The 20700-nt window shown below is 45.3% G+C and overlaps 1 protein-coding gene across 6 annotated transcripts in view; it reads left to right on the top strand.

The window, feature by feature from the left end:
- The first annotated feature begins 686 nt into the window (after positions 1-686).
- The window catches only part of LOC108023338 (low-density lipoprotein receptor-related protein 2), a 142872-nt gene continuing 122858 nt past the window's right edge, over positions 687-20700 (top strand). For 2 of the 6 annotated variants that reach the window (XM_044093309.2, XM_044093310.2), the window contains exon 1: positions 687-837. The gene's annotated coding sequence lies outside the window, so the exon portion shown is untranslated. Of the gene's footprint in view, positions 862-3344; positions 3976-20700 lie in introns of those variants that run through there. The other 4 variants (XM_044093308.2, XM_044093311.2, XM_044093312.2 and 1 more) reach the window with 2 other exon arrangements.

The following is a 20700-nucleotide window of genomic DNA, read 5'->3' as shown; positions in this document are numbered from 1 at the left end:
CTTAAGTAGCTGCTCTAAATAACAAATTCAATTGTAATCAGAATCGTTTACGTAAATATTCAAATCGTCAATTTGCCCGCGGTGCCCGGGGAATTGTCCACCAATAATCCGCGAGGCGGGGAGCTGGGTGCGGTGCGAAGACGTCGGGGCAGATGCAGATAAGCACCCCGTAAGACAACAATAGGCTCAACAAGTTGCTCTGGAAAACCGTCAATTAGAGCCACGCTCTGTGGCAGCAACAATTTCCACTTGCCGAATGAAAACACAACATGCAACACGTTGGACCCGTGGCGGCACACAGGCGTAGAGGGGGGTTTTGACTGTATCTGAGGTAAAAAAATACGATACTTCGGTGCACCAACTGTAGCCCGAACATATTTCAGACAATTATGTTTTAAATATTAACGTAGAACACTAATTCGCAAGAAAAAGCAAGAAAAAGGAATCTGTGAGAGACAAAATGATGTATAAAACACAATAAAGATGGATTCACTTACACAGACCCTGGCAACCCTAACCGCAACCCTCAGAGGCTGCCTCGCAGTGCACTTGCCAACACTGGCAGCCCCTGCGGGAGCGAGAGCGGCGCTCCTGCTGCGCCGCGTCGCGGTCGCAACGCAACACGTTCGAACATGTTCCGGCGCGACCACGTCGCAGATCAACTGGCTGCCTGCGGTCAGTCGCTCGCGGAGCGTCGTCGTGAACGGTCAGCCAGCGCGGCTAGTAGAGTGAACCAGACTGTGACTCTGATCCGAGCCGAATCCGAAGATCCCGGAGATACGTCCAGAGCGGCACAAGAAACGCTGCAGGCGGAGCTACTGCCTATCGAGAATTCCTGTGAGTGCTCGAGTTTTTTTTCAAGTGAGTGCGGTAGATATGTCGAGCTTTTGCCATTTTTTTGCTGTGCCAAGAAGAAACAAATATTCGAAAGTCAAAACCAACCAGTGCAACCGGAAACCGCTAATATGTCGAAGTGGAAAATACGGAAAATGTGGAAAGCACCTTGAAACGCAGAGGAAACGCAGGCCAACGCAGAGCACAGGCGGCGGACAGAAAGAAAGCGCCTTTACTATTTTATTCAGCGATTTTCTTGTGGCAATTCAGCTGTTGTTGTTGCCGTGTCTTGCACACTTTGTTGTTGGGTCAGTTGGCGGCTTTCGCCGCTTTACGAGCGACTTCCTTTTTTGGCCGGGGGAAAACCCGTCTGGCCCAGAGACTCCGGCGAGCGTAAACAAAGCGTATTTGTTTACGACTTGACCAGGACGAAGCCGAGTCCAGGCCCCCCACCCCCTACCCAGAGATCCTCAAGGTCCCCCACCGCCCCTCGCCCCGCTGCGCAGAAAGCACACCCGGTGAAAGTTTCCCAGCCACAACTTAGAACTCTCTTCATTTTCGGCTTCTTGCTTTCGGCCTGATAAATGAGTCGCTGGCCTGCCCCGGGGCGCAAATCATCTCTGCTTGTGGCACTGACAACTTCGCAAATTTATATATTTGCCACAACACCGGAGCACCAGCGCTCGCAGTCGAAAGTTTTCCACTCCGGGAGCCCAATTTGCCTGGCAGGAAAAGTGGCGCGACCGAAGTGGAAAACTGCGGTCCCGCGATATTCGATAATATAATATTATGAGCATATTACGAGCAGTTTCCAGTTCTGAAACCGATTGTTACTCATCACTGGTAACTCCGGATATGTGGCAAAAATACACTTCGTAGTCACACCGCCGAGCTATCTGTTGAGGGAAGTACGTCATTGCGAGTTGGGGGAACAAAGTTGGAACGGAATATATTAGATTTAATATGGTGAATACTTCAAGGGCCCCGAAAGTGGCCTCCTAGGAGCTTGAGATGTATCTTACAGTGGTAGATGGTGCAAGTTCCCCAAGAGTTGTGTGGGATACTCGACATTTTAGCGCCCCTGAGAAAGGCTCCTGAAATATTTCCAGATCCGCAGAACTAGGGTAATCCAGCCCCATTAGTAGGTATTCCAACGAGCAGCTCCACTTTGTAGGGGCTTCCAAGGCGAGGCTGTCGAAACTGGAAACTGGAGCCGCCCCCGGCGCGCTTTTCCACTCCGCGCTTTTCCACCCATATCGAATGGCGATCTGGAATCGCCGGGCAGGTCCGATGCATGCCACATATGCAGATGCACTGGGGAGTCGCCACCGGGCCCCGAACCCTCCCCCCTGGAAAGGGGGACCCTGCCCCGCCAGCTGGCGCTGATCCGCCTGCCCCACTGCCGGTTAGAAAGCCGCTGGAACGAGTTTCGCTGAGTGTGCAGCTAATTTTCTAAGTCGTTGTCGCCGCCGATCGCCGAGCGGGCGAAAACACACACCTTACCTATGTGCTGGAAGTACCTGTCGCCAAAGTGGTCATCGAGTACTGGTCATCTTGCCAAAAATATGATAGATTAGGGATCCCAGCTCTTAATTCTAATGTGATTCACAAGATGTTTAGAACAGTTCTTCGAATGTGATCAAAATATTTATGAGATTGAACTATCCAAGTTGTAATCAGAGGCGTGTTACCTTAAGATACACTAGAAAACAGCACCTCAAGACCGGGTTATTCAGTCTATAAGTACGTGGGTGATCATCATCCATCACTGCGGAGATCGAACTGTCCCCGTGCGAGTGATTGATTGGGTTTATCAAATCTCTGAACTCCGATTCGGATGGTCGGGCTTTCTTCTGGGATGCGTCGTCATCACTTAATGGGGTGGCGAGAAGAAGAAGCCCAGAACGCGCTCGTGGAAGGGGCACAGAAGAGGGGGAGGGAGAGCGAGCGCGAGTGCGAGAGAGAGCAGTAATGGATTAGGAAGCGAGCACAAAGGCAGCCAGAAGAAGAGTCGAATCTCGGCTTGCGACACTCGCCCTCTCCCTCCCACCCGCACCTGCGGAGGCAGGGCCAGAGAGAGAGAGAGCGCGAAGGAAAGGTGAAAAGAGGCAACTCGGCTTAGACGATGATGACGACTGTGGCTCTGGTCGTGCCTGTGTGTGCGTGACAAACAGGTATTACACACACAGACCCACACCTGTGTGGAATAACTAAGCAGCGACCCGATTTTCGAGAGAGAGAGAGAGAGGGAGAGGAGAAACAGAGCCGAGAGTCCACGCCATGCGCTTGAAAAGTATTACAAATCTCCGACAAATCTACCACGAATCTTCAGGAATATGGGTATTAACCAAATATTTCCAGTTCCCAGACTCGGTCTACGAGCAGAAGAAGAAGTAAGGAAGGTCTCCTTTTAAACAAATAATATTTGAATTGACTCTTGTCTTGGCCTTAAGACAATGTTGACTGTTTTTATAAGAATCTCGCTTTTTCATACCTGTGAGCTAGTAGTTCTCAATAGCTTATAAACGGGGCTGCGGGTCTCCTAATTAGTCAACTCCGATAGAAGGAGTTATATTCTTGGACTTCCCTAGGTACGAATACATAGGCTATATGGGCCGAGAGTCGGCATGCAAAAACAAGAACAAGCAGTCTTCGTATGTAAAACTGTTCTCATTAAGTTCCCGGCAGATCATAATGATGTTTCGCCCCGTCCCTCTCCCACTCTCGCGCTCTCGCTCGCTCCGCCGCTTGTGTACTTGTGCGGAGAAAAAAACGGATTTTTTTTTGTGATTTCGCCGGTTGCCACACCTGAAATTCAACTCTCTCGCTCTCGCTCGCGCCAACGCAGCAGCAAGAACAAGAACTACCAAACGAAAGACTTAAACGACATACGTGTCTCGCGCTGACGTCGCGCTCTCCTCTCTGCCGCTCTCTTCCTTCCAGCCTCTCTCCCGCTCTGCCGTTCTCCCGCTCTGCTCACCAATTTCGGTGTGTTTTTTCAGTTGGCTTCCAAAGGCGCGCCGTCGCAGTTCGAAAAACGCGGCTCCCGCCACCAAAAATTCAAACGCAATTAAACTTAAACAACAAAGCCGAACAATAGCGGAGGGAGTTCGTTGATTAAACCGAGAAAATTGGAAACGAGTACGATATTTTTTTCGAGTGCTGCCAAAGTTTGTGGTTTTCCACCGTTCTCTGCTTCTGTGCCTGCCTTTTGCCTGCTTCGTTTTTGGTTTCTGTTTTGGTTCTGCTTTTACCGTATTTTCCCTGTTTTACCTGTTGCCTCGGCCGCAAGAAAACACAACAACAAGAAAGCAACAGCAAAAGGATCTGATAAAGAAAGCCGAAAGAAAAGTGCCACTGCGAGGATGCTCGCTCTCTCTCGCGCGCTCGCCCGCTCTCTCGCTCGCTCTCTCCCCGGATTACGCTCTTCGTTTTGCCAGTGACAGGTAAGCAAAAACAATAACAGCCAGAAAATCGGAAAATCGGAAAAGAAAACAGTTTTCTTGTAATTTTAATTGGAAAACGTGCCGCGTTGCACACACAACAAAGAAAACCTTTGGAAAATGTTGGGCAGGCGAAGACATGTGAACTAGCAGAGGTTGCCGGTCGAGCGGCAAAGGAAGCTCTTCCCCCGCCGATCGTATTTTGGAGTACCATCTGTAACTCGGGTTCCGTAGGCATTCCAACAGCCAGTTTTGGTATGCAGGCTGGTTTTTTACTGCGCAATATAAAAACGTTAGAAGCCAACTCAAAGAAGCCCAGACCACACTTATATTATCTCGAACTTTTTCATTTATTTTTATAAACACTTTGGTACACTTTGTATTCGGTTTTTCCAGAATTTAAGAGCAGGTTAGAGAAGCATCCCAAGTCGCTTTTCCTAGCCCCGTTCTAATTTGTGGTTGTCTGCTTACTTTTTGTTCTTCCCGCAACTCTAGTGGCGCTCCCTTAATGCTCATCAAGTCGCTTGTTGTTGGGCTGCATTTTCTGCGCTTTTCCTCCGGCTTTTCCCACCCCCTCGTCGCCCCAGGAACCCACTGATTCCCCCTTTCGCTCCGTCCCATTGCCTTTTCCTAGGGCCATGCATTTGGAACTAGATCTTACAAGATTTTTTCGGGGGGGAAGCCAGCATCTTTCTATCTTTCCATCTTTCTATCCTATCTTTGATGTCTTCCCTCCCGTTTGCACTGTGTGGGTGTGTGTGTGTGAAATGTTGTTCTTGTTTGTTGCCGCTGATTAAATTGTTTGAGAACTTTCGTTTATAATTTGGCGAGCCATCCCGCTTTCGCCTTCTGCTTGGGAAACTCGCCACCCACTCGGCGACTTTCGCCCGGAAAGTTCCCCCGACCACCCACCACCCACCAGCCACCACCCACCGCCCACCGTATTTAGTTTCATTTCTGTGTGCAATTAGGCAGCATTTATCTCGTTTAAATTTGCGGCAGTCTACGAAGCTCAGCGGGCCCGCTTATCACAAAAACCCAAACAAAGCCGACAGATACGAGGGCGGGGTGCAGGGGGAGCAGAAAGGGCGAGGCAGTCAAATTTCATCTCGAGACCACAAAATGATAGGCACTTTCGTAGGTGAATATATTTCCCAAACTAATGCACAGTGTAATGAGCACGTTGGGCTCGGGACCAGTTGCATAAAATTACGTAAGAAATTATATTTACAAAAGTGAGTTTCTCGATGAATTTCTCCCGGTGCAGGCGGTCCAGAGCCTGCTGGATGCCTGGCTAAATTTAACTTGGAACTTTTCGGAGTCTCGGGAAACTTCAGATCTGAGTTCTGAGATTAAGCAAGGTGCGGGAGAACCGTGCCGAACTTTCCACAACAATCGTGGTAGGCTTTAAATGGAGACACGGGTGCCAAACTGTTGAATGTTCGAATATTAATTATCAGATGTAAGCAATTAAATTGGCAGAATGGATAATAGCCCTTCTTGCAAGAGCCCCAGAATCCCATCGCATCTTTGCTGTGCTGACTAAGTCCTCAAAACCTGGCAGCTCATCCCCCCTATGCATAGGGACGGGTCTCCATGACAGACCTACTTACTCAATTGTTTCTCGCTCACTTCACAAGGCAGCCACGCCCCCTTTCCGACCTCCAACCTCCAACCTTCGAGGGGGGGCTGAGGCTCAGGCTGCTCGATTCTAATGCATTCCCCAGCCCTGATGGCAATTGAAATGCTGCTGCTGCTGCTGCAGTGGCAGAAGCAGAAGGAGCTGCAGCACCACCAGGAGCAGGAGCAGGAACAGGAGCAGGAGCAGGAGCAGGAGCATCATCATCGGCTCCCCTTGTTGTTCCGTGTGGCATGTCATCATTAGGACGTCGTCTGTGCACCAAGTCTGGGCTTACCCTGTGCACAGAGGGGCATATTCGGGGAACCCGAATTGACACTTTTCTGACTAATCCAATCTTATTTCGGTTAATTTGCAGAAAAGAATGTGGATTTCGCCTGTAAATTAGGCACATATTGTCCACTGAATAACTCCGAGTAATGGGTACCTTTGGGGCCGCAAGGGCCGCCCTGCGCCTAGGTACTTGTTGTGCTTGGTCCTACGAGCCGGATACCCCCAATACCCCCAGTTCCGACCCCTGACCCTGCTGCTCTTCTGTTTCTGCGGCGGCTCTAATGCATTTTTCATGCATACATTTAGCAAACGTTCGCCAATCAGACGACGCCGCTACTTGATGCCTGCCTGTCTCCTTCGGAAGGCCCCGAACCCCCAGCAACCTGCCCCTCCGTCCGTCCGGAACCCGACTCGACTGCAGTTTTTTGGTATTTGTCATGTTGACAAATTGCAATGCCAACCAACATATGTGGAACTATTCGAGGTAACGCAGGGATATCGGCGGTGGGGCTGCCGCTCTCGAAAGTCCCAAATCCATATGCAAATGCCATTGACAGGTGGGCAGGCGCAGGTAATCTGCATGACAGTCTTTTTCTCTCTTTTTGGTCCTGTTTGCATTGGCCCAATGCACCGGGAGAAACCCGGCGTTAATTGGCGCTGGCAGCAAAGTGTTTGATTGCAGTACTAATTGATTAGGTTTAATTATAAATTGGCATTGATTGGCGCCGCTTAGCTTGCCTGCTTTCTCACGGAGAGAGTTGGTAAACGCTTTTCGAGAGCTGTCATTTTGAATGAAATCTCCCAACTCTTATTTTCTTTATATACATATTTTCGATTGTCTTACTTTTTTAGTACATAAATAATTCGTTTTTAAAGGCTTTTAGTTCAAATTATAAAACTAGTTTCTTATTTTCTTATTTCTTTCTTATTTTTGTACTTTATTATTAACATTTGGTGACCCATAAACTGTTATTTCGTTATTTATTTTTGAAATACCTTTATTTTTTGTATATATTTTTTTGTGGTTTTAGTACATTTTTAGGCTCTTTTTTACTATTTGTTTTCAAGAGCTTTGGTTTGAAGTTTTATATAACAGATTTAAATAAGTCTCATTTTTTCTGTGCATGGCTTGATCTTTTTTTTACCGTGTAAAGCAGACCAGGCAAAAATTAAACATTCATTCGGCATAGAAATTCCCCTAATCGTTATTTATTATTGAAATACTTGTATTTTTACGAGTTTCTTTTAGTATTCCTAGTACCCTATGCGGTATTTGTTTGATATTTGCTTCCAGGAGCATCGAATTGAACGTTTGTTTTGAATGGCTTTATTATTTTTTGCCGTGTAATTCCAACCAGATACAAAATTAAACCTTCATTGGGCATAGGAATTCTCCGGTTCGAGCCCATTCAAACTCGATGTGCCGGGGAACTCTGCGCTTAGAGCATCGCTCCCCGCGTGCGGGTGTGTCAGATGAGCCCTTGAACAATTGCATTTTAATTGCAGTTACAATTGCAGCACTTTCGCCCCGATATCTGCGCAGATTCGGCCCGAAATGCTAATCAAGTTTTTGGCCGCTTTCCGCTTCCGCAGTTGATTTCCATCGGTTAATCAACGGGGCACATCGCATCGCCTCGCCTCGCCTCGCATAGCTACAATTTCAGTTTTCAGTTTTCGAGAACGTGCTGATTTTCGTGTATTGCAATTATCGGCCGTATATGTTTCGTGTTTTATTCCGTTTCATTTATTTATCTTGTGGCTTTCGCCCAGGCCTTGGGACTGGATGAGATCATAGCCCAGGCGGAATCAAGCAAGGGCTCTGTTTGCTTTTCCAAGGAACAGGAGAAATGCCTCCGGCGTTTGGGGAAAATAAATAAGCAACAGAAATTTGGAGTCATATTGCCGAATCGTGAGCGACAGTTTCAAACCGACACCGCAGATAATTCTTCCCGAAAGCCCTCGGTTGTTTTTGAGGAAGTACGCAAAAATGGCCAAGATCAATTGAAAGGTACGACAGATATTTGCTTTTCGGCTTGCGACCTCGAACTTGTTCGAAATACAATTTGCCCGGCAATGGTTTTTGCGCACTTCGACCCTGAACTGCCAAAAATAAGGTAATTAATCGGAATGGAACTGAAAAGTTTAACCATGCCGTATTAGGAACGATTTAAAATGTATAGTTAATTGTATTAACTTACTATTAAGTTGTCTATACAATTAATAGTTATTTTTGCGAAGCACATTTTCGGGTTCCAAGTGACCCGAAAATGAAATGGAAAAGTGAAAAGCCGAACCATACCAAAGTAATGAGACTTATGCACCTCTAATTTATCGAATCTTTCAACACTTGGGTCGGCGGTAATTTATATTTCTCCCGAAGCCAGTTCCGTTTGAATAATATATTATAACTACTCGAGGGGCAGCAGATAATTACGTTTTTATTAATTAGCAACTGCACTCGGGGTGATGATGCTGAGGTGCTCACGTGAAGCATCCGCCAGATTGTTTTCCAGGAATACTCCATGCTATACAGACAATTTATTTGCTAATTATTTGAAGCCACAATTTGCCTTGATGTGTGGATACAATCGAACCGCATACACGTCGTCTACGAGTGTATAGTTATAGATGTTCGAGTAGAAATTCCCCCGAGCCCAGAATTATTCCAGTTTTTCCCCCGCCGCTCTCCAGCTCTCCAGCGGGGATTTCGCGGGGTGCCCAGGTTCCACAAAACAGGTATCGAGGCTTCAACCTTATACATATATCTCGAGTCGAGAGATTTTTTCCACCAAGCACTACGGCAAACTTAATTAGAAACAACACCAACGACTGCGGCGGGGCAAATAAAAATTAGAAATCTTGAAATGTTGCTAAAGTTGTCGAGCATCTGTAGTGGATACGTGGCTTCGGCGGCTGTTGTTATTCTTATTTCTGATTCTCTTGCAAAAAAACCAACCTCGCGTCGCCGGCCAAAGTCATGTGAATGGCTTATGCTAATTTTATTCCATTTCTCTGTGGCTTTAATTGTTGGCGGCCAGCGAAAATGGGCCGAATACTTCCAATGGCAGCGATAATTCGGGTATAATTATTTTTGCCCATCTCCCAAACGTAAAGAAATGTGTGGTCTTCGATGTGTCAAAGTCAAGATCTCCGCCACAGATCAATAGATTGCATTGTTTTTGTCGGACAAAGTCAATAATGATATCATTAGCGAAGGCTTTCAGTTCTCAAAAGATGACTAATACGACCTGGTAGTTGAGAGACTTCAGTAGCATTTTTCAAGTCAGCTTAATTAATCAATAGACTTAGGATCGGTTTTCATACCAATGGGCTGTCGTTTGTTTTTCGATAGCTCAATGGCATTGTTTTTGGCTTAATACAAGCGGGTTATTAATTGTTGGCCGTGTTTAACTCAGTGGAGATGAATATTCATAGTTATAAATAATATTTTCAGGGGTCTCCTGCTTTAAGTCTGCTTTTAAAGCAATAATTACTCGATAAGTAATACACGCAGTGTCGCATTTAATGTATCGAAATCGATAATCATGTTTAGTGCAATGACAATTTACCGAGGGACATAAATGGAAATATTATTACCCCCCGCCATCGGAAGTTGGGGCAATCGACGCCTAAATCGCGGCCAAAAGCGACGGCGACAGTTGCAGTGTCACCTGTTATCGGATCTATCGATGCAACTCTAGAACTGAACCCCCGTCCGATATTAATTAGAGCCCCTGCCTCGTTAGCACATTTTCGATGTCACAAACTTTCGGAGCCACAAACCCAGCCCTCTATCTCGCTTGTAATTGAATATATTTTTCGGGCGGACGGCAGTGCTATTTGACGTGTTTTCGGGGAGAGGGACAGGCACCATCTGAACTATGGTGGCCTGCCATTTGGATTTGAATTACTGTCCGATGGAATAATGAAAACGAGCAGGGAAGACGAGCCGAGACTCGCAAAACCTTTGCGCAAGTTAATGAATGAGCTGACATTTGGGTTCGTTTCGGTTCGCTTTCGGAGCTCAGAGCCATGGCAAAAGTTCAAATATTGGTTTGCATCGGTTTACACACAAATGAAAAGTACCGAAGAGCGGAAAGTACCAGGCCAAAACAGAGTGGGACAGAAGTGTCGTACCGAAAAAGTTGGTTAACTGGAAAGTTTGCAACGCTTTCGGGTCCCCTGACGTAAAAAATGGAGCGCAGGGTTCAGCAATCGAATACTACTTACCTGGTACTCGGGGATTTTGTTTAGTTGCCTCCAGACATGTTTTCATCCACAAATTTTGTGGACGTGAGCTTGTTACAATTTAGGTACCAAGAGGTATTTTCAGCAAATGGCCGGCACACTACGCCCCGTTCTCTGCTGATGGGTGCTGGCAAACTTATAGACATAATCACAACTGTGGCTGATACCAGATACCAGATAGCAGAGCGCAGCAACAATGGCAGCAAATTTGTGTGTGCAACATCGGTGCGAAGCGAAGAGCCAACTAGCCACAGTGAACTTTGGCAAACTTGCTGGGCGAAAGGCCCCCAGAAACCCCCAGAAACCCCCAGAAACCCCGAAAACGCAACCAAATGTCAAAGGCCAGAGGAGCTGGGATGGTGAAGCTGAGAAGCTGAAAAACTGAAGACGAGGCGGTGACCTTGCCCCGAGTGCCGAATAAAAGTCGATCATAAATATCTGCCCAGCGAGACAGCCGGGCCGGGGAATAAGGCAAACTTAAATTAGCCATCAGCCGCAGTTGGTCGTCGGCTAAACTGTGAGTAACAGTGGCCCAGGACCCCGAGCAGCTGCAGGATGCTCCAGATGCTCGGCTCCCGAAGAAAGCCATCCGGAAGATACGGAGAGGGGAGGCTAAATGAAGATATTTGTTACACTCAGTGCACCTTGAAATTGTTCTGCGGCAACCCCCCGAAATGCAGCCAAACAACCGACTCCTCTGTGTACTTTTTATATGCACCCGATCGGGTGTGGCAGACAGCGGAGTCACCTGCGATAAGGTGGACAGATTTATTGGCCCGACTGGCAGTGGCGCAAAAGCTGCTTTGAATTGAGTGCTGCAAGCAGCTTAACTCTGCTGGGTCCCCGCTTTTGCCAGTTACTCGAGGAGTGCTAGCTAGAGCTTATTTTTGCATATCTGGGGATCAATCAATTTGCAGGTCTCCAGTTCTGCTGAGCACTTTGCTGGGTTTCCTCCGCCCGAGTGCGATTAGTCTGTAATCCTAAAGCGTCCTCGGAGTGGGAAGGGGAGTCAATCAAAACTTAGGATGGTAAGAAGTGCGATTTGTGTAAGAAGGATCGAACCTGAGTTCTCATTTGAGCTCGGTTTCTGTCTTCATATATCTTTCTACGGTGTATCCTAAGAATGTAGGGTTTTGAAAAATAGCTTACAAAAAATGGTATGAGATGAGAGGAATACATTATATTAACCAAGGATGACAGTTTTTACATAAATGAGGTAGTATTCGATTTCTAGGACTAACATTTAAATGCCAATTTCTTTAGATATAAAAAAAATAGATATATATGTATAATACAAATTCTATAATAGTTCACAAAATTGAATGAGAAGAAACTAACAAATAATGTTAACCGAGGATGGTAGATAACTTAGGTAGTATCAGATTTTTAAAAATGGACTTTAGATAAATCATCATTAAATAGATATACAATGTTTTACGGCACTTAAGCTGTCGTATCGTATCCTTTGTTGGCGCATCTTGTGAATTATTCGAGCTTATTCGCACGGTGCTGGGCTATTTTTTATAGTCATATCCCACCGCTTCTGTTTTTGTCTCTATTCTGGAGCCGCTCCTGGAAGTCCTAGAGGGGCGAGGCGATGGTCGCCGGAATGGAGCTGAGTGTAGTGGAGTGGTGGAGTGCCAGAGACAGATTATCATCAGTGGGCAACTTTATTAGTGTCATTAGATGCAGTCAAAGCGCACGGCATGGAGCAGAAAATGCTGGCCATGCGATGCCAGAAAACTCTACTTTGTGCTCCCTTTAGAAGGAAAGCCCCAGCCCCCAACCCCCATCCCCAACCCCCTGTCATTTTCTCTGCCGGTTTTCCTCCGTCTTCTGCTGGTTTTCCCAGCTCGCCGAGTACTGCGTTTTGTGCTATTTTGTCTCTGTTGTTGTTGCGAAACGACTAACTGCAAATTAGTAGCTACTTCTAGCAATTTATCTGGGCATTGTACGGCGGGCATAGGTGGTGTGTGCAGGGGGCCAAGGGGGCATAACAACCGTCAGATTGGAGTCTCATTATGAATACGCGCTCGCAGTTTGGACACTGATGGACAGGGGCGGGCTACGGGGGTTCTGGGGGGCACTCCGCCATCATCATCGCAGTCATCATCCTCGTTCCGGGCCCCATCTTCCTCTGCCTCCGCTGCATCTGCAATTGTATCTGGCCCAAACCGAAACTAGAAACGTTTCAAATGCCGGGCCATGTGCAATGCCTCAAAGATGCACTCGCAGAAAGGGGCAAATTAGGGTTTATCTGATTCGTAGGAAAATATGTGAAGCACTGAACAATAGGTGGTGGATATGATAATATAATAGCTGACTGTGTGTACAAAATCTATTTCGATTCGCTTATTTTGATTCATCCTAAGCCATATGGCTTATGGTTAGTAGTGGGCGCCAGTGTAAAAATGATAAATAAGATATTTCCCCTGATTTCGAAATTGATTTCGATTAAGATACTTATTTTCTACGATCCATGGGGGTTCCTGGCTGCTTTCTCGCCATGTACCGCCGAAACTCTCGCCCGATCCGAGGGTACATCTCCCTTCACAGCCACATCCATCTTTTCCGCGTGGTGTGCATGTGTTTCATAAATTTTGTATGCTCATTATTTTCGGCTATGCGAGGGATATGGCAAAAAGGTGCGGGCCCCGTACTCGAACCCAGCACCCAACTACACCCACAGCTCCCATCCCCGTCCCCGTCCCCACCCCAATCCCCAGTCCCATCTCATCTTCATCCTGCTGCCCCGATCTCCCATTGTTGGGCTCTCTCTCTGTTATTGTTGTTGTGTGGCATCCGAAAATGTTCAAGTGACTCAAAGTTCGCCGTGTGTGTGTTCGAGTATCTGTGTGTGCCTGAGTATCTGTGAGTCTGCGTCTGGTGGCAACCTAATTTTTTGGTTTACGTTCAGTTTTAATGGGCTTGGGAGCCCGTCAACGTTGCTCTCCCTTCGGTTTAGTGTTGTTCTTGCTGCCGCTTCGCTTTTTTGTTATTATTACTGTTGTTGTTGCTGCTGGCAGCATCCTCATCAACAACAAACGTAGGTAGCTAAATTATAGCAACAACAAAAGGGCAAGAAACGGAAAAAGATAGAGGAGTTAGCGGCAAACTAAAAGCACTGAGGGAAAAAGGGGAATAGGTTGATCAGCTTACACATAGGCTGGTCTATTAAAGTTTTATGTAAAATAGTTGGCAGATCCTTTTAAGGATCCTTAAAAAATACCGTATGTAAATACCAAAGGAAAAGCAAATGCAAATCCAAATATTATATGGTTTAGTATATTTTTCTTAAAATCCCCTAAAAATGACCTATAAATATCAAGATGTATGCAAAATTTTACTTGGAACTGTATTTTATAGTATTAAAACATTTTTGTTTTGATTTTCTTAAACTTTGTATTAAATTGTGATGGCTTTTTTTACCAAATCATGTGGCATATTTCCCCCTTTTTTCTACTCTCTCCCTACATTTGCTAAAAACAATTGTTTCTTGTTTATGGCCCGAAGGCAAACATTTTAAATTTACTCTCTTTTCGGTTGCCTGTTTTCGTTTCGGTTTCGCCATGGCTTTCATTTTATTGCCGCTTTTTCTTTGTTTCTGCAAATGTTTTTCCTCTCCTCTTTTAGAGGCAATAAAGGCTACTGAAATAGGGCCACCTAAAGTGTATTTTCTTGGCCGTACTCATAATTCAATACGGTGAAATAATATTTTTGACAAACAAATCTCAAGTTCCTCTTTCTTACGCTGTAGCTGCAGGATTTCCTTGATTTTCCACTTGTTGGGCATAGTTTTATGATTTTATAAATTGGATTGCTCTTGCCGCTTTCATCTCAAGCCGTTGATGTTGCTCTTGCGCACATATGTTGCTCTTGCTAGTCGTGTTGCTGCTGTTGTTGCAGTTGCTGCTGCCTGTTGCCGGTGTAAGTGTTGCTTTCGTTGTTACTGCTGCTAATTGCTTTGCTGCTGCTCCTGCCGCTGTTGTCGATGTTGATGTTGTTTGCACTGATGTTGCTGCTGGAGTTGCTGTTGCTTCTTTCTTGTTGCCACTGGGATCCATATGGAGTTGCAACTTTTCCGTGTTGCCGCCGGGCCAAAAGCTGCTCCTTCTGCTGCTGCTGCTCGCATTAATAGTCAGTTAGTATGCACGGCAAACGCTCGCGGCCTGGCAAAGTACAGAAAAAAAGAAAAACGATTTAAAAAATATATGCATAGATAGAATTAAGTGGCTGGCAAGCCCAACTTTTTATGATGTTTCAAATAGTTTTCCAACTTATTTTTTATTCGCTTTGGGGGCCAAAATCAAATGCAATTAATTAATGAACAATGAAAGCAAAGCAAGTGGAAAATCAAAGGAAGATAAACTCTGGCCTGGCATTGCCCCCAAAACTTTTCGCATAAAACATACATACATAGATGTTTTTGAGACGTGAATTATGGAAAATGTTTGAATTCGCCCATGGCCCCTCCTTCTCTTTCTCTCTGTATCTTGCCTCTCTTCCCAACTCATTTGGCAGACAGAAACACAGGCACTTACAAAACGATTTCCGTTTCCTGTGTTCATTAAACTGTCCGAAAAAGAAAGCGACGACCGCACGGATACAAGAGCGTCAGGCGGCAGATACTCGGATACTCAGATACTTACGTACTTAGATACGCTGGCCACAATTACAAATCCCAAAAAGAATCGGGCAAAAAATGGGTGAGCAGCATTAGAAGTCGAAGGCAAGATAGAGGGAGACCAAAGCTATGGATTAAACAAATTACCCGTGTTATTGTGCGGCTATTAAGTACAAATGTTGGTCTTTTAATGATGATGATTCAAATGTAGTTAGTGCTTAGCAAAATCAAAGCAAACAGGTATTTCCGGGTATGTTATTCAGGCATAACGAATAAATGTATCTCTGTACTTCATAGGAATGTTTTTTACTTGTTAAATATCATAAAACTACTTATAGAACTGAAGAGGTGAATTGAGTGAGGCCTATTTTATGGTGATTAAAAACCGAAAATCTCGTGGAACATCTCCGGCGTTGTGCGGCCATTTGAGCGTATCTGCATCTGAAGTGATTTGCTTGACGAGCTTTCATTACACAATTCGCCTCTTCTGCCGGCAATCGAACATCTTTTCGCACATGTTTGGTTTTAAGAAAACTACACAAAGAAACAGCGGCTATTATTTTGTTGTTTGGTTTCGGTTTGGCTGGGTTTTGGCTTCGGTTGTGGGTTGTCTCTGTGTCTCCAGTCGCTAATGTATGCAAAAGATAGCGCAGAAAGCAAACGTGGTCGCAGATACAGATACTTGTCTCGGCCGCATTGTGGCTGTTTGTCTCGCCTGTTGCTTTGAAGCCAGCCCGATATCCGCTACTGAACCCCGCCCCTGAAAACCCCCTACCACTGGGCACTCTGCCCACAACCCGTCCAGAGCCCCACCCCCTCTTTTGGCCCGGCCTGAAGAGGGGGGCCACGCACACCGCAATGTGAATGACCCTTTGTCGTCTTCGCACTCGCCTTCTGCGTCTCCTTCGCTGTTGGTTTTTCTCTTTGTGTATTTATCTTTTCTTTTCGGTTGTGCGGTTGTTCCAACAGAGATTTTCTAAGCTGTGTGTTTGGCCGGGGAAAAGGGGGGAAATGGAAAATGGAAAATAGCCGAAAATTACGAAGTGCGCCAGCGTATGTAAACCGAAACCTAACATTAGCCCGCGAGGGCCAAGGAAAACTAAAAGCCGGCTAACTGGGCAACAGGTAGGAAAACATGAAACAAAAACGAGAAACAAGCGTTTGAGGGTGATCTATTAAAATAATTATCGATGCAGTTGGCCTGCAATCATTTTCTATGGCTTCCCATTTTGCATTTCGCAGAAAATCTCTATGCTCGCATGTGTGAGGCCGGCGAATGGGGGTTAAGAGGGGGTTAAGGGGTGATTAGAAGCCCCCGGGCGTTTTCACTGGAAATTTAAGGTTCACAGAGGTCACTGACAATCATTATATGAGGGTAAAATATTTGTTCCCAGTGTGGTACATTTCGGCATTTAGCAATGTACACAAGTTGCTAAGTAAAATGTTTCAGGCTTATTTATAGTAAGCTTCCAAATTAGTAATTGTGTAGAGTGGAGTGGATATATTTCCCTGTTTTCCCTTAAATTCTTAATGTTTTTTGATTTATAAGATTGTTTTGAGTTCATGGCGGTCATAGGTTTCACTCTCACGCTATTAAAGTGTGGCAATCATGATATGAGGGCAAAACATTCGATCCCATTTACGTACTTTTTGGTATACACCAATATAATTATCCAATTTAGACACCCACAAATTTTCAGCCCTGTTTATAGTGGTTTTTGCTTAATAGAATGTTTTCATTCAGTCCACGTGACTGCAAAGTGCGAAAGCGTCTTGTGACACCCACGTGATTTCCGAGTGGCTGGCAAATGCGCTTTGTATTCGCTAAGAACCCGCCAAAATGGGTTAGGTTCGGGGCTAATTATATCAATTCCCATCGGAAGCGGACCAATCCCTCCACCACCCTGCCTTACTGTCCGTCCTTGCTGCTTTCTCGGGTCCATTGGAAGTCGCCAAAAGCCCGAAAGACAAAGCAAATAACCGAACGTGACTGGAAATTATAAAATTAACACGAATATTGTTCATGTTTATTTCGGTTTTTGGTCATTTGCCGATGAATTTTATTGGGGAGCCGCCTTCAGACACACACCTCGATACATACGTATGGCAAATGCATTGCGATAAATAAGTGAGTAAGTGTGGAAAACCGACACTCGCAGGTAGAAGCCAAGGAAATAAGTTAGGCAAAAACAAAAATCAGTAAAGGAATATAAAAAACACAAGTGCACTCCTAACAAACAAAAATGTTCTGCGATCATGTGACGCTTTAATAAATTGTTTTTATGGCCTTCACTTCGTCTTTGCTCTTGGCCAACGAAATGCTCTTCCACTGGGCAAACTTTATTCAATGGGTATTTTAGTGAGATTATTTCAACTGAACACTACCCTTGATACTATGCCCTTTGACTTATATTTTATGAAAACCAAAAGTCACATTGGTGACTCACCGTAAGTAAGGATATTTTCAGCACGTTTTGCGGAGATCTTCCCCTGAAATGTGATGCGTTTCGGATGTTTATATGACTAACTGGAGAAGCTGATATCAGCCGTATTATTTTCGCCACAAGTGCAATCAAAGGTATTGGATAACCGCGAGGCGTGCAGAGCATTCCGCCATCGGGGGCATAATCCACGCGTGACGAGTGCCCGAACATTTGCGAGTCAGTCTCCGCACATCTGGATATATATTTCAATCGAAACATGTGGAGGGCAAACCGTATCTTTTTCGGTATTTTTCTGCTTGTGCCGAGAAGCGCCAAGCCGTGATTAATTGTATGTGGAGTTCGCAGGCCGGGGCGTGGCCGAGCCCCGCGAAAATGTGCGGCCATCAAATGGCATTAGGTGGCCGGCAAACAACAACAGCAACAGCACCAAAGGCACAACAATCTAATTGCATTTGCACGCACTTTTCAGAGCGTTTACATGGCATTCTAATGGATTTGATTTGATTTTCCAGAGTCTGGTTTTCCCGAAAACCCCCCCACTGACCATTGTCCACTCATTGTTTTGCCGGCGAAAATTTTGATTGGATTTCGCTGTAAAAATATGTGTGTGTGGTGTCTATCGATTCGATGTTCGACGCACCACTGAGGCCAGCCCGTTCAAGTTCAATGTTGGCAAGCAAAGCGGGAAACAATTGGCAAACCAATCGCAGGAAAAAATAATGCCCCTCGACGAGTTTGTTTGCGAATTGTTTGAGTCCAAAAACCGTGGCTGGAACCGTGTTTTTCCATAAATAAACACCATGAAGTTTGCTGGAAAATTCAGGATTCTTTCCTTTTTCTCTTGATTTATTCGAGATTTCTTAAGTGAGATGCCTTGGCTCACGCGCCCCTTTCAATTATGATTTATCGCTGACGACTCAATAAGGGGTTTCTCACTAAAAGCACTCAACGTCATGTGTTTCGTGTTCGTTAAAATGCATCAAAATGTGATAATGCAGTGGTCACAAAGTTCGAGATAACATTTTCATATTTAAATGAATTTAAAGTATTTTATTAGGAAGTGTCAGAAACGAGAAAAGATATTCCCTATCTTGCTGGTGATTTCCACGATGATTTATAGGGAATTGCTCATGTGCCTGGGGAAATATAATTCTAAGAAAGTGAATTTTAAATTTCAGTTTTTCTCGTGGGGGAGAAATAAAATAAGCCCAAAGTTATGTAAAAACAACGTTATGATTGAATAATTTTTAAACATAACATTCGGGTGTTGTCCCCACTATTCGCTTGGGCCAAAAATAAAACTTTTCCCCCAACTCCTCATGACAACTATCAGATGCAAACTCACATCCTCACTGTGTTTCTTTGCCACAGTTTTGTGTTTAGATTGACTTGACACCCGTGGTCAGCTGGGCAGTAGATCGTCATCTCTGCTCCTTGAAATAGCATATATATCTGTGAATGGGGCCCCTGGAGCCCCTTCCCCCGGTTCAATCAGCCGGCTCCCCTTGCCGCCGTTTTTTCTGCAACATTTTTATTATTGAAAATTGTTATTTTGCCGGCAAGGGGCGGCGGTGGCGGGGCTGAAATTGAAATTGGGCGCAGCTGGCTGGAACTGTAACTGCTCCTCCTTTTAGTTAGGGCTTTCCTCTTCGTTTTCTTTTTGCCGCCGGGTTTTTGCCATTTTTCGCAGACTTCACTGTAGCATATTTCCGCCGCCTTGGCTGCTGGCGGCCTCTGTCTATCTCCATTGGAATTTCGTCGGGTGTGTCGGCTGGGTCGCACCTTCGAGAAAATCCAGCAGCGCAAGAACAGCAACAGCAGGAGCTGCGAAAATCGGAAAATGCACAGCAACATTCGACACTTCAGCTGGGCCGGCTGTCAAGTCAAGTCATCTCATCGCATCTCGACGAGTCCCCAGTCAAGTCGAGTCAACTCGAGTCCATTTCATTCCATCACTCTCGACTGCAGCGCCTATCCATTGGGTTTGGCCACTGCCACTGCCACTGCCACTGCCCCGGCAGTGGCTATGGCTTTCACTTTGAGCGCAGATTTTTTCCCATTTTCCGCTCACTAATTTTTCCGGATGCAGTTCGTCGCTGCCTTCCGCCGCCTCTCCCTCGGTTTTCCATCGGCATAGTCGTCTCTGGAGGCCCGCATCATTGCAACTTCCTTTGAAAAAAAAGAAAAAAGCGGAGAGGTCGAAATTGACCTTTGTCTAGGGATACACATGAAGAAAATGGTAGGGTTTTCAATGTATGTAATAGGGCTTTTCCATGAGGCAGACTCAATTCTACAAAGTATATTGAGCATCGAAAAAATATATTGTTGTTATTTTAATTTTTCTTTATTATATATATTTTGTATATTCTTTAAAAGAGAGTGTCTCTCTAAGAAAAAATTAAAAATTGAGGAGTTCGAACTGATTTTATGAAGTTGGCTGCATTTTCTTAAGACCTTTAAAGAAGTTCTTAGCAACCAATTTGAAGTGCATAAAATATAATACGACTTGTGCGTCATGAAATGTGTTAAAAAGTTCTCAATCCAGCCTTTTCTGGCAGTGTAATTAAGCACTCCCCTCCCGAATCTCCCCCTACAATCTTTTTGTCATTTTGCCATTCTATTTGGGCATTAATTATGCTAGTTGGTGCGTAAATTTCCGCTTGAGTTTTTGAAAAGAAGACCGAACGGAAAATGGGAAAACTACGCCACCCACGTCCCTCCCCTCCGCCACTCTGAAGTTCACTGTTTTTTTGTGGGTAAATAAATCTTCAAATGACAGTTGAGCTATTATTCCCATTATTATTATTATTGGCACTAATCTGCTGGCTGTTCGGCATGATTTGGCTCCTTTAACCGATTGCCGATTGTGATTAATGGCTCTGGATTTTGGATTTTGTGTTTGGGGTTTTGGCTTTGGAGTGCGGTTGTGGATTTCGGACTGCGGATTGCGGACTGCGGACTGCGGATTTCGATGTGGCTCACTGCTCGGACTCTCTCCTGGGCCCTCGAGGGCTTCGGATCTATTATTCGCTGGCTTTTAATTTATGGCGAGACATCACATATGGGGGACAAGGCATGCCGATACCGATGCCGTGTGAAAACAAAAGCGAAACCCTATAGCCTAAGGCTGGAAAGCCATTTAATGCCAGGCGGCAGCGATGTGCTGTCACTCACTCCCCGACTCGCTCATTCAGT

The sequence above is a fragment of the Drosophila biarmipes genome, chromosome X, assembly GCF_025231255.1.
Source record: "Drosophila biarmipes strain raj3 chromosome X, RU_DBia_V1.1, whole genome shotgun sequence".
Lineage (NCBI taxonomy): Eukaryota > Metazoa > Arthropoda > Insecta > Diptera > Drosophilidae > Drosophila > Drosophila biarmipes.
Note: the sequence above shows the minus strand (reverse complement) of the source record. Positions and strands in the feature narration are given on the sequence as shown.